Source organism: Pseudophryne corroboree, chromosome 2 (assembly GCF_028390025.1).
Source record: "Pseudophryne corroboree isolate aPseCor3 chromosome 2, aPseCor3.hap2, whole genome shotgun sequence".
Taxonomy (NCBI): domain Eukaryota; kingdom Metazoa; phylum Chordata; class Amphibia; order Anura; family Myobatrachidae; genus Pseudophryne; species Pseudophryne corroboree.
The window spans coordinates 818,213,937-818,229,976 of NC_086445.1; the positions used below are offsets into that span (position 1 = coordinate 818,213,937).

Genomic DNA, 16,040 nt, shown 5'->3' on the forward strand with positions numbered 1-16,040 from the left:
AGCTGCTTGTTCCCAGAGCCGCGCCGTCAACCCCTTCACAGAAGCCAGAAGAAAGAAGCCGGGAGAGTATTAGAAGAAAAGTAGACTTCAGGACGGCAGAAGACTTCAGTAACGGAGGTAACCGCAGCGGTAGCGCTGCGCTCCATGCTCCCACACACCAACGGCAGTCACAGGGTGCAGGGTGCTGGGGGGGAGCGCCCTGGGCAGCATGTTACTGAGGGTCAAGATCGCTGGAAAGAGGGACATACTAGGTGCACGGGCACCGGGTACGATACCCCAGCCAGTGTAACGCAGCGGTCACGCTGCGCGCCATTGCTCCCACACACCAACGGCTTCTGAGGGTGCAGGGCGCAGGGGGGGCACCCTGGGCAGCTATATATTTATGTATACAGGGTGTAACTGCTGTATATGGACCCCCCAGCTCAGCATATATATATATATATATATATATATATATATATATTTTAGCGGGGCTTAAGCACTCGGGAAGGGGCGGAGCTTAGCCCTCACAACAGTTTCAGCGCCATTTTCTTCCATGTCCCCGCCAAGGCTATGTTTACAGTAAAAACGAGGGGGGGCACAGTGTTTTAGTGCTATATGGAGAGAAATAAAGCACTATGTTCCATAATGGGCGCATAATCATTGTTGTGGTGCATGAATCTCTGTGTTTTTCCTGTCAGATTAACCACTATAGATTTTAATCGACATATGTCGACATGTGTGAAGGCTCTGTCACAAGCAGCTGTGGGGATCACTGTCGGCATCGCCGACGCCTGTTGGTACTTGATTCGGAAGATACAGTATCAGCAGGTCGGTAGTTGTATGCCTGTAAAAGTAAACACGGTATAGGAGACACAGTCGTATGTGGGTGCCCTGTCAGCATCAACTGTAATTACTGGGTGAAAATTAACACGCTGTAACTGCCTTATACATGTATATATATTTATACGTATATGTGCGGGGAGTGTTTGAAATTATATATGTATGCTTCCCTCAGACCCCTCGGAGTTCCAAGAATGTTATTTTTGCCTGCTTACTACTGCTATCGACGAATACTAGGTTTTCTGTCGACCATAACGTTCCTGGTAGATCCACAACTGGGGCATGTTAGTACATGGTTATACACATTACTGTCACTAGGGACCTGTTGGGTCCGGACAATACACTTATATATATATATGTTATATATATAGTTAGGATATGTGTGATATATTGTGTATTACATTATGTATATTCATGAATGCTGAAGTAATAGTATTTTTTTTTAATGTGCTGGTCACTCTGTTGCTTAAGCTCTAGGTCAGCAGTGACGAGTTGGTCTTCAATCCTCTCAAGGAGTCCGAATGTTTATTCTCTTCCCGACGCGGAGAGAATACTGTGGAAGTCAACTCCTGGTTGACACGGGGCCCTATCACAAAGGATCGTATACAGGAAGCTAAGTGATATTTTATTTCTATGCTTTGAACTTATTTGCGTTACATGCACATGAGGGAGTGTTTATATTCGGAAAGACATCCGATAGAATTAACCTAAAGTGAGTAAGGGTTATTCCTTCTGTTGGTTCTTCTCTATAACATTGCGGTGGCTGCTGTACGTATACAGGAGGTGTGGCCGGGGAAGTGCTGAGGCTGACTCAGAGAGATACTGGAGTTTTTCCCTGGGACGGTGTACCGCTGTTTGGGGATATCTCAGTTCAGTCAATCCCGGGGGATACTGCTGGTGAATCTTAAGAGACACTGTTAGTCTGTACTGGGACACTCTCCTGATTAAGGCGAGGTCAAGACACAAGTGGGGCAAATCGTTGGTTTCTCTCTGACTGTTCTTTAACACAGGGGAAGACTGTTACTCCCAACGTCGCAGACGTCGGAGGTGGGTATCAGAGTAGATACGAGACGGTTGAAGTTCTCTGTGTTCCTGTGGAAAGAGGTCTGAGGATCCGGAGTCGGATCAGATTTGCAGTGACAATCCATCAATATGTTCCGTCGATGAAGAAGATGGGTGCGGCCTAAGAGGCCTTTTTCGGTGAGCAGGTCAAATGACAGAGTGGGTTTCATGGGGTCACTTAGAGATGTGGTCCGGGTCACACCTGCACATGCGTCGGAATATATTCCTAATGGCCAGGAGATCGCTCCTGTGGTGTCTGCTCAGTTCTCACCTCTTAGAGGGACGAAGGTTCGGAATCCAGGATGAGATCCTGGTGTCCATGCATGCAGATCTCAGAGACTGGGGAGCAGTCCTTGTGAGGGAAGTATTTCCAGAGGAAAAGGTCAAGCTGGGAAGCTTGTCTGCAAACAGAAAAAAGGTTTTTAGGCGCTGAACAGGGTCGTGCAAATATAGCACTGGTAATGGCAGCCACTTGGTAAGGAGGTAGCCGGCCTCCTGAAAGTGAAACAACTAAAACAAAATCACCAAGTAGGCGCACGGTACCAGTGATGTTGATAAAAACACAATTTATTAACATAAAACCAATAACAAACTGATTAAAAGACACAACACTACACAGAGCATATAACTGAGGTATTATACCTTATAGTTCACACATAAAGTGTATAAATAAGTGAAAGGGACACTAATATGCAGGAGAACCCGTCTCTGTAAGATAGGGTTAATCTCTCACATTAATTCCATATCAGACAGTTTAAATGAAAAGGAAGTCCTGTAAACTGATGTAATTAGCGTTTGTGACCATAAAGGTGTCCAGATTTAAATAGTGTTTCCTTGGAGCAAAATAAACCAGCCGATTAATGTTACTCACTGAGACGTAATGATCTCTTGCTGTACGGGATAAATGGTTAAGAAACCGCTTGTTATCACCCTGTGCATGGGTGAGACATCCGTCAGCGGTATATTCAGATGAAAGCCACTTCTTTCTGTGCAGCACCAGTTGCCTGTATTAGATCACCATACAGATCCTCCAGCTTGCTGAGCGACGCCCGGCCGGGCAGGAGGTAACAATGTTCCAAATGCAAGGAGAGTTAGAGTGGAGTGATTGAATCACAGGCTGGATCATTCACCGGTAACTTGTAACAAACGGCTGAAAGTGATGGATGTCGTGCTCCGTGGGACACTTAATGGTCAAGTGTGGCCCTTACTTCTGTACCCTCAACGCGTTTCTCCGCACCTCAGGCGGCTTCTTCAAGAGGCAGAGTGGGAAGCTTGTCTGCAATAATAAGCTTTCTTGAATTAAGAGCTATTTTCAATGAGCATATGCTTAGTGATCTGCCCGTGTTAATTCTGTCGAACGTCTTGACAGCAGTGGTGTAAGTAAGCCGCTAGGGCGGAACAAGGAGCAAAGCGGCAATGGCAGAAGCCAAAAAAGTTTTCCGCTGGGTGGAAAGACTGGTAAACGCTATGTTGGCGGTCTTCATTCCGGAGGTGAACGATGGAAATAGATTATTATGCAGACGCGGTCTCCATCCGGGAAAAATACAGTCGTCATAGAGAAGTTTTCCCTGAAGTGACAAGTTGTTGAGGAGTGCCTCAATTGGACACGTTGGCGTCTCGCCTCGCCGAGAGACCTCGGGGATATTGTTCAAGGTCAGGGGAAACTCAAGCTATATCAGTGGACGTCCTCGGGACACCTTGGGTGTTTTCAGTCGGGCTATGTGTCCCCTCCGTTCTCACTCTTTGGAAGGTGATAAACGTAAGAAGAACAAAGGTTCAGGCGATCCTCATTGTTCCGGTCTAACCAAGGAGGGCTTGGTATCCAGTTCTTCAAGATTTACTCATAGAAGATCCATGGCCTCTTCCTCTACGTGAGGAACTGTTACAGCAAGATCCGGGCGTGTATCAAGATTTACTGCGGCTGCGTTTGACAGCGTGGCGGTTGAACGCCATATCATAGCCAAAAAGAAGTGATTGCAAAGCCTTACCACCATGTTTGGAGACAATATGTGTCTTGGTGGGAATCCAAGAAGGCTACTACGGAAGACTTTCAGCTGGGTCGTTCTTCTCCATTCTTTGCAAGCAAGTGTGGGTGCAGGCCTAAAGTTTGGATCCATTTAAGTGCGGTTTTGGCCTTATAAATTTTCTTTCAAGAAAGAATTGGCAACCTTTACGGAAGTTCGGACCTTCGTGAAAGGTGTACTGCACATCCAACCTCCATTTGTGCCCCCGTTGACACCGTGGGACCTTGACGTGGTGTTGCGTTTTCTTGTGTCACACTGTTTGGAACCTTTGTGAAAGGTCGTGTTGAAATTTCTCTTTTGGAAAGTGGTCATGCTATTGGCTTTGGCGTCCGCAAGGCGGGTGTTCGAAGTAGCGACCTTGTCTCACAAGAGCCCTGTTCGATCTTCCGTGTGGATAGAGAGGAATTGAGAACTCGGATAATAGTTCTGCCAAATGTGTTTTCTGGGCTTCGCAGAAATCAACCTATTGTGATGCCGTTGGTTACTTAGGCATTAGCTGAATCAAAGTCTCTCGATGTAGTCAGGGCTTTGAATATTTAGGCCGCCAATTTGGCTCAAATTGGGGAAACAGAGGCTCTGTTTGTCTGGTATGTTTCCAGCATGATTGGGGCGCCTGCGTCTCTGCAGTCTGTTACATGCTGGATCTGTGATACAATTCGGCGTGCTCGTTCTATGGCTGGATTGTCGTTACCGAAGTCAGTGGAGACCCATTCTACTAGGAAGATGGTTTCTGCTTGGGCGGATGGCTGAGGAATCTCAATGGTTCAACTTTGCTGAGCGGCTGCTTGGTCGGGTTCAAACACTTTTGCTATGCTCTACAAGTTTGATACCCTGGCTGATGGGGACCTTTTGTTTGCTCAATCAGTGCTACAGAGTCGTCCGCACTCTCCCGCCCGGTCTGGAGCTTTGGTATAAACCCCATGGTCCTTTTGGAGTCCCCAGCATCCTCTGGGACGTATGAGAAAATAGGATTTTAATACCTACCGGTAAATCCTTTTCTCTTAGTCCGTAGAGGATGCTGGGCGCCCGTCCCAGTGCGTACTGTGTCTGCAGTTATTGGTTATGGTTACACTCTGGTCGTGTTCCTTTCTGTCAGGCTGTTGCTGACGTTGTTTATGCCATAGCATGCAGTGTTTTCTTATTGGTTGTGTTGACACACAGGTTGTGTTACATATTCTTTCAGCATGTGGCTGTGTATTTTTTCATACCGTTGGCTGGTATTCTATTGAATGCCACGTTTTGCGGTATGTTCGTGGTGTGAGCTGGTATGACACTCACCGTGTTTAAACAATAAATTCTTTCTTCGAAATGTCAGTCTCTCCTGGGCACAGTTCCTATAACTGAGGTCTGGGGGAGGGGCATAGAGGGAGGAGTCAGTTCACACCCAGTCAAAGTCTTTTTAGTGTGCCCAAGCTCCTGCGGATCCCGTCTATGGGGGTAATTCCAAGTTGATCACAGCAGGATTTTTGTTAGCAATTGGGCAAAACCATGTGCACTGCAGGGGAGGCAGATATAACATGTGCAGAGAGAGTTAGATTTGGGTGGGGTGTGTTCAATCTGCAATCTAATTTGCAGTGTAAAAATAAAGCAGCCAGTATTTACCCTGCACAGAAATAAAATAACCCACCTAAATCTAACTCTTTCTGCACATGTTATATCTGCCTCCCCTGCAGTGCCCATTGTTTTGCCCAATTGCTAACAAAAATCCTGCTGCGAACAACTTGGAATTACCCCCTATACCCCATGGTCCTTTTGGAGTCCCCAGCATCCTCTACGGACTAAGAGAAAAGGATTTACCGGTAGGTATTAAAATCCTATTTTTACAACATAGCTGGATTAAGAACAGATTCTTACATACTTAATGTTAGTAAAAACGAGTTGATTTAAGCTTTAAAAAGGGGTTTTAAACAGTCCAGAATGTAAAATGCGGGCATTTCCGCCACACTTCCGGTGACGGAGGGCTCGGCTCAGCGTTTCCGCTCCACTTCAGGTGACGTCTTGCGCATGCGCCCGCGGTGGGTCTCGGCTTCACAAGTCCTTTTGCGCATGTGCCGCGGCTGCTCCCAGTGGCTCAGTAATGTGGAGAGATGTTCTGTCTCTTATATTCAGCAGGAGTGTCCATTTTGTGTAGCATTCTTTCAGCTCCTTCTCAGTAAGGCTGCAGCGGCCATCTTTTAGTGGATTAAGCAGACAAGTTTTGGACCCAGGCATATCGGTGTCCATGGCAACGGGGTTACATATATAAAAAATAAAAACAAGTGGTAATATCAAAGCATAATGATATTTATACATATTTAAAAAGTGGTTTCCATAGCAACAGCTCAATAAACAACAAGGAAAGGGATATGCTATTTAAGGTTTATATAAAGAGAAGGCTACCAGTATACTATTTAAATGGTGCTTATGCAATATGTTAAGTGAAACTATAGGTGACAAAAATGCAAATAATTAGGGATTATCTCCATATTCAGAGATGTGAATATTAGAAATTATTTTTATTTTTATTATTAAGAATATATATAATAAAGATAAAAAAATACAGAAAGGAAAAGATACGTGCGTTCGAAACTCATAGAGCATGTAGTCGTCCATATGGATAAATTTACTAGTGATATTAGAGTACTAGAATGCTTAAGACCAGTGTAAACAGATAGTGTTATTTGGTGATGTTAAAAGACTAAGATACATAAATCTAAAATAGTGCTATTTATTTGGTCGGTATTCATTGGATGTCGTCTGTCATCATTACAGATTCCGATCTTCCCAGGCAGTCCCCCTTCCTGGTACTGATCAGGCCCAAACACTGCTTAGCTTCCAAGATCAGACGAGGTTGGGCGTACCAGTGTGGTTTGACTGTACACGAAATGGGCAGACACCATAACACCAGAGACCAGATAGTTAAATATTTGAATCATAAATGTGCAAACAGTGCATTATTACATACTGTAAAGTGAATAAACAAGGTGGATATAGGGGTGAAGGATACTACACCTTATAAAAAAGGTGCAATTTCGTATCCGTCATTCAGGCCAGTTAGATGTAAAGTCTGTAGCTGGAATATCCAGTACATTTCTCGTCTGGAAAGTTTGTTAGCGAGGTCCCCTCCTCTCTCTCCCAGGTCAACGTGTTCAATAGCCTTAAATGTAATGTCCTCTGTATTGGAATTGTGCTGTAATAAAAAGTGTCTGGAAACTGCATGGCTTTCCACTTTGTTCTTAATATTCCTTATGTGTTCCTGAGTACGTATTTTTAGGGGTCTTTTTGTCTTTCCCACATATTTCATTTTGCAGGTACACTCCAAAAGGTAAATCACGGATGATGTGTTACAGTTCATAAAGTCTTTTATGGTGTATTCTCTGTTGTCTTCCGTGCCACTGAAGGTTTTTCTATTCCGGTGTAGATATCTGCATATATTGCATTTTCCACACTTATATGACCCTGTGCATTTCAGCATCGGGGTATTGCTGATGGGTTTTTGCCTTAGCATGCTGGATGCGATAAGGTCCTTCAAATTTCTTGACTTTTTAAAAATGAGTTCTGGTTGGGGCGGAAGGATATCTTTTAGCACTGGATCCATTAAGAGGATGTCCCAATGGGTTCTTAGAGACTTTCTTATCGCTTTCTCGTGTTGACTGAAAGTGGTAATAAAGGCTACTGAGTCTATATTCTCTTTTCTGGTTTTGTACGCCAGTAGTTCCTCTCCGTCCAAAGATCTTGTCTTTTCCAGAGCTTCATTTAAAATGGACCCAGGGTATTTCTTATCCTCAAATCTTCTCTTGTAGACTTCAAGTTGGTCTTCGCAGTCCTTGGAGCTGGTACAATTCCTCTTTATTCTTACGAACTGGGATGCAGGGATGTTATTCTTCCACCTTTCTCGGTGGTTACTTTGGTAGTGCAGGTAACTATTCATGTCGACTTTTTTGATGAAATTCTTGGTAGTGACTCCTCCATTCTCTCCAGTCCAAGTATTCAACAGATCTGTTATCCACAGTCGAGGTGAAAGCAAGGGTCATATCGTTAACCCCCAGTGCCCTGAGGAATTCATTAAAGGTTTCTGTTGTGCCATCCCAGATAATTAAGATGTCGTCAATATATCGTTTGTAGAGTATCACATTTTCCTTGAAAGCTCTTGAATTGTAAACATGTATTCTCTCCCAACATCCCATAAACAAGTTGGCAAAACTCTGGGCAAAAATTGTTCCCATTGCTGTACAGCAGCATTGTAAATAAAATTGGTTTAAAAATGTAAAATAGTTATGACTGAGGATAAAATGCATAAGATCGCATATAAAATTCCTGTGGGTGCAAGTCAGAGAGGGATCATTTTCCAAAAATTCCCTACATGCGGCTATGCCCTTTGAATGTTCAATGCATGTATAGAGGGATTGGACATCCACAGTCGCCCATGGGTATGTGTCTTTCCACTCCACCATTTTTAGTATTTGAGTACCGATGTAGTGTCTTTTAAGAATGATGGAAGGTCTTTCACGTACTTTTTTAGGAAGACATCAACATATTCCGATAAGTTTGCAGTAAGTGACCCTATCCCTGCCACTATTGGTCTACCGGGCGGGTTAGTCAAGGATTTATGTATTTTTGGCAGGAAGTAAAAGACGGGGGTGATGGGATTAGACTGCATCAGATATTGGTACTCATCTTTGGTTATCACTTTGTTCTGGAGGCCATGTAAAATTAGAGTTCTAAGTTCCTCCACAAATGTTTCTTTCGGGTCACTTTGTAGCGGTATATATGAATTTGTGTCTCCCAAAAGTCTTAGTGCCTTCTTAGTGTACAAGTCATGGTCCATAATAACTAATGCCCCCCTTTATCAGCTTGTTTTATAACTATATTATTATTTCTCTGCAAATTCTTCAAAGCTTCACATTCCCAATTGTTCATATTCTTCTCCTTGACTGGTTTTAATTCTGTGTCGCATAAATCTTTCTTCACCAGATCATAAAAAATGCCGACATTGTTGCCTTTAGATTCCAGGGGATAATATTTGGATGTTGGTCTTAAACCGGATTTTGATCGGTCTTCATAGTTGCTAATGACGGCTTCTTCTTTCCTCAGAAAATGTCTTTTCAATGTTAGTTTCCGTATGAATTTATTTAAGTCCAGAAAAGTCTCAAATGTATTTAGACCACTTGTGGGTGCGAAGGATAGCCCCTTGTTCAAAAGTGTCACCTCGGGTTTTGTTAAAATATGCTTGGACAGGTTGAAGATACCTTTACTTTGTGGTTCGGCTACTGTAGATTCCTTCTTTTTTGTTCCCTCCCTCCTACCGCCCCATTTGCCTCTTCTTCTAAAAACCTTCTTTTCATTGGTGATGCTTGTCTGCTGTCCTCTGTCACCATATTTCTTACTGTGTCTCTTGTGCGTGCGCCCGTTCTTAATGATAAAAAATCCTGGTCACCTGTTGAATCCCTTCTTTGTAGTGCTGAGAACCTGTTGGTCATTCTTAGGTGCGGGTTTGATGGAGAGTCCATACTCATGTTCCTAGTGGTTCTCCCTCTGTTCAGTATTGTTTTCCAGTGGTATCTTCCCGTTCCGTTAGACTGGTCCGGCGCCCTGAATCTGCTCCAATTTTTTGTCTATCCTTGATTATAGTCATTCTTGTCCCTGATAAACTTTTTCTCTTTTCCTTTGATGACCTCCCCCTCAACATGTTCTAGCTTCTTGTTGAGAACATTTTCATTAATTTGATAATCCTCCTTATCCTTTCAGTTTAATCTCAGCTTCTAGTTCCATCAGGATGTTTTTCTTTTTCCTGATGCGTAATTTCATTAAATCAATGGAACATCTATGTAGAATGGAGTCCCACTCCTCTATGAATTCCGTGTCCATGTTCCCAAAAGTAGGTTTTTTGAGGAGTCTCAGACCTCTAGGTACTCGGTTTACTGAAATATATATAAAATTATTTATTTTATTATTTTCGCCAATTATTTTTTGGCAATGAATGGGTTAACACTTTCTCCCCAAAACACCAGAATGAATGTAAGAAAGATGGATGGGGGGAAGGGGGTGGGGGTGGGGGAGGGCACTACTTTTAGGAGACAGATGGTCACATCCTCACTCAGTAATGTCAGTGGGAATTTCCCACTGTTATGTGGGCCATTGTTTGGTCCTGCGGAACTCCGTCAGCGGTCAGCCACAGAACACTTCAAGTTCTGTGTGTGGGTTGGCGGGCCAGGGGCGGGAGGACAGGACAGCACAGGACGGGCGGGCGTGAGGGAGCGGCGTGATGTCAGCACATCACACTGCGGCCAGGAACACAGGGTGGCCAGGAGCACAGTGCAGGGCAGGCAGGAGGGAGCACTGTGTGACGTCAGCACGTCACATCGCAAGTCGGACGGTGCTGGACGGGGCTGTACAACCATCTATTACCCCCAGGAATTTCATTTTTACCCCATTTGGGGTAATTTACCCCTGTTCCCTGACCACTGCTGTAAACAGTGCTAATTTTCACCAGGAACTCAGTTCCTGAACCACTCATTAAATATGACATACTGTAATCAGGAACAGGGTTTCTCAACCTGTCCAGTGCCAAAATATATTTTCCATCAGATATGTCCATTTTGAGTGCCTTCTTTTCTAAATTCTAACCATCTGTCTATCTATCTATCTTGGTTGGGTATGTGAGACCAGCGGTCACAACACTGACGCTGGGATCCCGGCTGTTAAATGGTTGTGTGTGTGTGTGTGTGTGTGTGTGTGTGTGTGTGTGTGGGGGGAGCAAAACGACTGGCGGGATATGCAGGGGTCAGTATGCCGGCATTGGTATTGTGACCGGTGGTTTCCTGACTGCCGGTCACAAACGCTTCCCATCTATCTATCTATCTATCTATCTATCTATCTATCTATCTATCTATCACTTTTTTAATAGTTTTTACAGAAAACTAGTACTGCCTGTAAGCAACTCAAAAGTGGAGAATAGGGAAAAAAACATATTTTGAGGAATACAGTACGGAATAATTAGGGCAAAACTTTGCTGGAGAAACTTGCTAAATTCCACTGTCAAATATGGAAAAAGGCGAATGTTCAGCTGATCATGTCTACGTACAAGTTCATTACTTAGGTGTACGGTTTGTTATTTCTTAGAATATATTTCCTCATACAAACAATGTAGAAAGTAGCAATTATATTGATTCATTTTACATTGGATAATTGTATTAAAGAGAAACAACCACAGTGCTTGTTCTACTAAATCAACTTTTTTAGACGTCGATCACAAGATGTCAACTGCAAGTAATACAGAAAAATAAACTCTTAGAATTTTGCCTTTAATCTCAATATCACGTAATTACATTACCAGAAAAGTGTATGGCTAATGTATTGATAAAAAACAGAACTATGACAAGCAGTTTATTTTCCTACAGCAATGTGTCTATTAGAGAAACAATGAGCGTTTTATTGTAAAATTGCTGAAAGGTGCACTTATAACCATAGCAACTAATCAGACATTTACTTTTAATGACTTAACTTCATTACACAGATAAAAGTTAACTGCTGATTGGTTACTATGAATTTAGGGCTGTTTTGCACATTTGAGCCATGTCAATAAATCCCCCTTAATCAGTGCTCCTGACTCACCAGTAATATGGATGCGTATAAGACAGAGAATAATAAAAAACAAAAATCCTGACAGCAAGATATTTATAATATTTAAGATATTACCATCATAAACATTAAAAATAATATACTTCGTAATCCAAAATAAGAAACTGGTATAAAAAGGAACCATTACTTTACAAAAAGGAATTTCGATTCATAGTCAAGAAAAACCCAGACCTACAATATACAGTTTAAATGAAGTGTTTTAATTAATTGAAGAAATTACAGCATCAGGTAGAGAGCTGTCAGATAAACATATGTTTTATGTCAGGAATCGCCGCCAGACACAGTGCTGCTTACCTGCGCACTGGTGTACTTTGCTGCAGATGTCATGTGTGCTTTCATGTTGTCCCTGCACAGTGATCCCAGCATGGCATGCGAATTTCAGTTCCAGCTCTCCACAGTGCTCTGCTCACTTTTCACTTCCCCAGCATTCGGGTTTACTTCCACCTCACCAGAGTTCCCTCCAAAACATTTGCAATCAACTGACCATGGATTCAGGGGCATAGCGAGGGTGGAACAAGTGGAGCTTGAATTCCAGGCGCCGATGGGGACAGAAGGCGCCGGCTCTCTGTAACAGAGCTGAGAGCTGGGATCTCGGGGTAGGAGGAAATGACTGGAAGAGGGTGAAGTGGTGGCCACCACACTGCCTGCATGTTCTATGTCACTGATTGCAGTGCAGAGAGTCCAGTATAATGCAGTGTGGTGTGTTGTTAGGGAAGAAGGGAGGTTTGGAGGCTTGTCAGAAGAACCTTCCTGCTGTCAGGTATCTGCATTCAGTCATACAATGAAACATGCAGGCAGTGTGGTGGCCACCTCTTCCCTTTCCTCAGTCCTTTCCTTCTACTCATGGAGGTCAATCACAGAGAAGCTCCGCCCCACCAGGCTAGAACGAGGAGCTGCTCTGCTGCTGCCCTCTTGGTGAGAATTATTGTGTGTATAGTGTGTGTGTGTGTGTGTGTGTGTGTGTGTGTGTGTGTGTGTGTGTGTGCTTATGTCTGTTTATACTGTGTGTTTATGTGTATATGTCTGTGTGTGTATATATATGTATATATATATATATATATATGTATGTGTGTGTTTGTGTGTATGTTCATATATGTCTGTGTGTATATGTCTGTATATATTTATGTGTGTGTATATATATATATGTGTGTGTGTTTTTTGTATGTCTGTGAGTATATTTGTGTGTTTATGTGTGTGTGTGTATATGTGCATGTATCTGTGTATATGTGTGTGTTTATGTATGTCTGTGCCTAAATGGGTGTGAATCTATATATGTACGTACGTATGTACGTACGTACGTACGTACGTACGTACGTACGTACGTGTGATGGTGGTGGTGGTGTTGAGCAGGGACGTGCAAAACTCTGGCACAAACGTTAGTATGACAGGAAAGGCTCTGCCTCACCTCACCGCATGTCACTGGTGTTGAGTGGGGGCGCCGTGACATGACCCTGCTCCAGGTGTCATGTCTCCACGCTACACCTCTGCATGGATTCCCCAACCACAGGCTCTACAGCTGTCACATGACTCTGCACACTAATCCGCTGCTGTTCTCTGCTTTGCAAATCCCTGGCCTAGCATCGGTCATCTGATCTGTTCCTTCTATCACCGCTCCCCAAGGGGGATGTAAGGATTGCACAGAGAGACAGTTGATGCCTTGAATAACATTGCTCATCAGTTCCAGTCCGATTGTTCAGTACCATGGATTCCAATCTGATCATCGAGTGTCATTGGTTCCAGTTCAATTATTCTGTACCATTGGTTCCAGTCTGATGATCCAGTACTATCACAACTAAACCTAAGGATTACAAATAAATGCAATATACTCAATTTAACATTTATTTCTAAATTTCTCAATAACAATTTTTTGGCCTAGGGGAGCCGTGAAAAACATTCTGATACTCTAGGGTGCCAAGATTCAAAAAAGTTTGGGAACCATTGGAATAAGGAAAATACGCAAACAGCATGCAGCTTGTAGCAAACAACTGTTTAACAAAACAAACAATTATGTAAAAACTGTTGGACATATTATGTTTTGACCGACATGTACAGTATCTGTAGTATATTTCATTTAGGAGTTGAATCTTAGTGTATCCCTTAAGCTTGGTGCAAGTTTACTTGTTGATGATAATTGGCTGACACATCAATGCTCTGGACACATCTGGATGTTATATTTAAATTTATATGCTGTATGTCTTAAGAGTTGTATGTAAACATTCTGTATCTTTGTGGATCCAACTGTCTTCACACTAGCACATCTGAAACCAAATATTTGAATTAAGAATATGCTGGTATATGAAGTATCAATTTAAGGAATGGAGGCTGGACTCTGTAAGTTACCAAGAAAAACTTTTAACTTTTAACTTGGTGTTTGGATATTAGCAACCATTTTGAAATATGTACATTCCAAAAATAGTTTTATTGTATTTACATTATTATTATTAAAAAATATTTTTGATGATCTATTCTTGATCTCTAATTACTATGTAATTATATTTTGTATACTGTATTCTTGGTAGCCCTTTCATGCATAGAGGCCACTACAGTGGACAGCTGTTTTTAAGTTATTATCTCCTATAGAAAATCTCTTGTGCATAGTGTCCACATCTTTGGACCTCTACCAATCCTAGAAGGTACACCACCTAGTGGCAGTTTTTAATTCTTATAAAAACAAAATATCTAAATCAAATGGCTGAGAAAAGTTTAAAATCACAGGGATTTCTGTAAAGTATTTTTACCCAAAGATGGCAGAGCAAGTAAAGTAACATTTAGGTCATAATATGACAGATGTTTGATCAAACACTCAATTTATCCTTTTCACAGTTGATGTAAAATCATATGCTTACTTCAGTGGACGTCATGCAATACAAAGATCCATACTGCGTGCTAGGCTTATCCTGGCATATAGGCCTAACCTAAATATTTTCCTCATATAATAGCCATACAGTATATGCCAGTTTTGACAGCTGATAGAATTATATGTACTATTAGATGTTATCTTAACTTTTGTAAATTGTAAATGATTTAAAATTATTATAATTAGTAGCAGCTGTGGTAGTCGTGGTGGTTGCTTTATTAGTATTGTTTTTATTTTCTGCAGACATCAAGAGCATCTAGCAACAGCGTTAGGTACAGAGTAGTTTAACATGCACATGGTGGGGAGTGGTTCTCGATGTACACACAGACACAAAAACAGGAGATGACACATTTGGGTGTTTTTTCACTTACTTGATGTGACTTTTCTGCTGTTTTGATTTGACATGGCTGCTGTATCGAATGTCTGGATTCAATTACAAAAATCAGTTGGATTTCAAAGCATTGTCCATGCATTGTTCATTGCTGGCTCTATGGAGCAATGTCGAAGAGGAAGGCCAAGTGAGACACCACCTCCATTGAAGTGCAGGGCCAAGTCCAAAGCAGTACCTGAAATCAGGATCAGTGTGGGAAATCACTGGCTAAAGCTACAGATGCAAAACATGCTAACAGGTGCCGTAATTCAGCTTGCACATGTAAAACTGCATGTACATCTGCATGCAGTGTCTGGAGGGAATGCAGTTACATTGTCGGCTGTTGGGATCCCAGCGGTCAGGAAACCGACGCCAGAATCCCGACAGCTAACAATACCGACAGCCAGAATCCCGGCCCACAGGGGATATTTTCACTTGTGGGTGTCCATGACACCCATAGAGTGGGAATAGAACCTGCGGCGAGCAGGTTATGTTAGGCGGGAGTGTCTGGTGTAACTGTGTGAATGAGAGTGAACAGATGTTAGTAGGGTGTATAGGTGAACGTGAACACTAGGGAAGTGGAGGGGGTAACATAAAAAAGATACACACAAAGTATGTAGGGTGCAGATCTTGTATTAATTCACACACGACCCCTTCATTTACCTTGATCTGGGTTGTGAGTTTCAGGCTCGCACTCTGGACCTTCTTACAGATCAGTAAGTGATAACTGTGTTATATGTACACCATCATTCCAACTGTTATTTCTCTTATGTCCTAGAGGATACTGGGGTTCACATTAGTACCATGGGTATAGACGGGTCCACTAGGAGCCTTAGGCACTTTAAGAAATTAGTAGTGTGCACTGGCTCCTCCCTCTATGCCCCTCCTACCAGACTCAGTTTAGAAAATGTGCCCGGAGGAAACGGTCATGCTTAGGGAAGCTCCTGAAAAGTTTTCTGCATTTATTTTCTGTTTGTTGTTTTCAGGCAGGACTGGATGGCACCAGACTGCCTGCTTCATGGGACTTAGGGGGGAGAACGGCCCAACTTCCTAAAGAGTTAATGGCCCCTTTTCTCCGCTGACAGGACACTGAGCACCTGAGGGAGTCATTCGAAAGCCCCACCATGGCGAGTGTACCCTCCCACAGCACACCGCCACCCCTAACAGAGCCAGAAGATAGAAGAGTGGTGAGTACAGTGCCGGCGTCCTGGTTAGCGGGTCACTGGCAGGAATGGTGGCACAAGGGTAGGAGTGCAGCTCTGAGTGCAGGCTGCGCTCCAGGGGG

The 16,040-nt window shown here is 42.9% G+C and overlaps 1 protein-coding gene and 1 long non-coding RNA gene across 3 annotated transcripts in view; one reads left to right on the forward strand and one right to left on the reverse strand.

The window, feature by feature from the left end:
* Positions 1 to 16,040, forward strand: part of P2RY8 (P2Y receptor family member 8) — a 134,022-nt gene that overhangs the window by 66,646 nt on the left and 51,336 nt on the right. The gene's annotated exons all lie outside the window — the stretch shown is intronic.
* LOC135051284 (uncharacterized) lies at positions 12,465 to 14,926 on the reverse strand. The gene is made up of 2 exons (XR_010242161.1): positions 14,757 to 14,926; positions 12,465 to 13,326 (listed from the first exon to the last, which is right to left on the reverse strand). It is a non-coding gene; the product is annotated as an uncharacterized LOC135051284 (long non-coding RNA).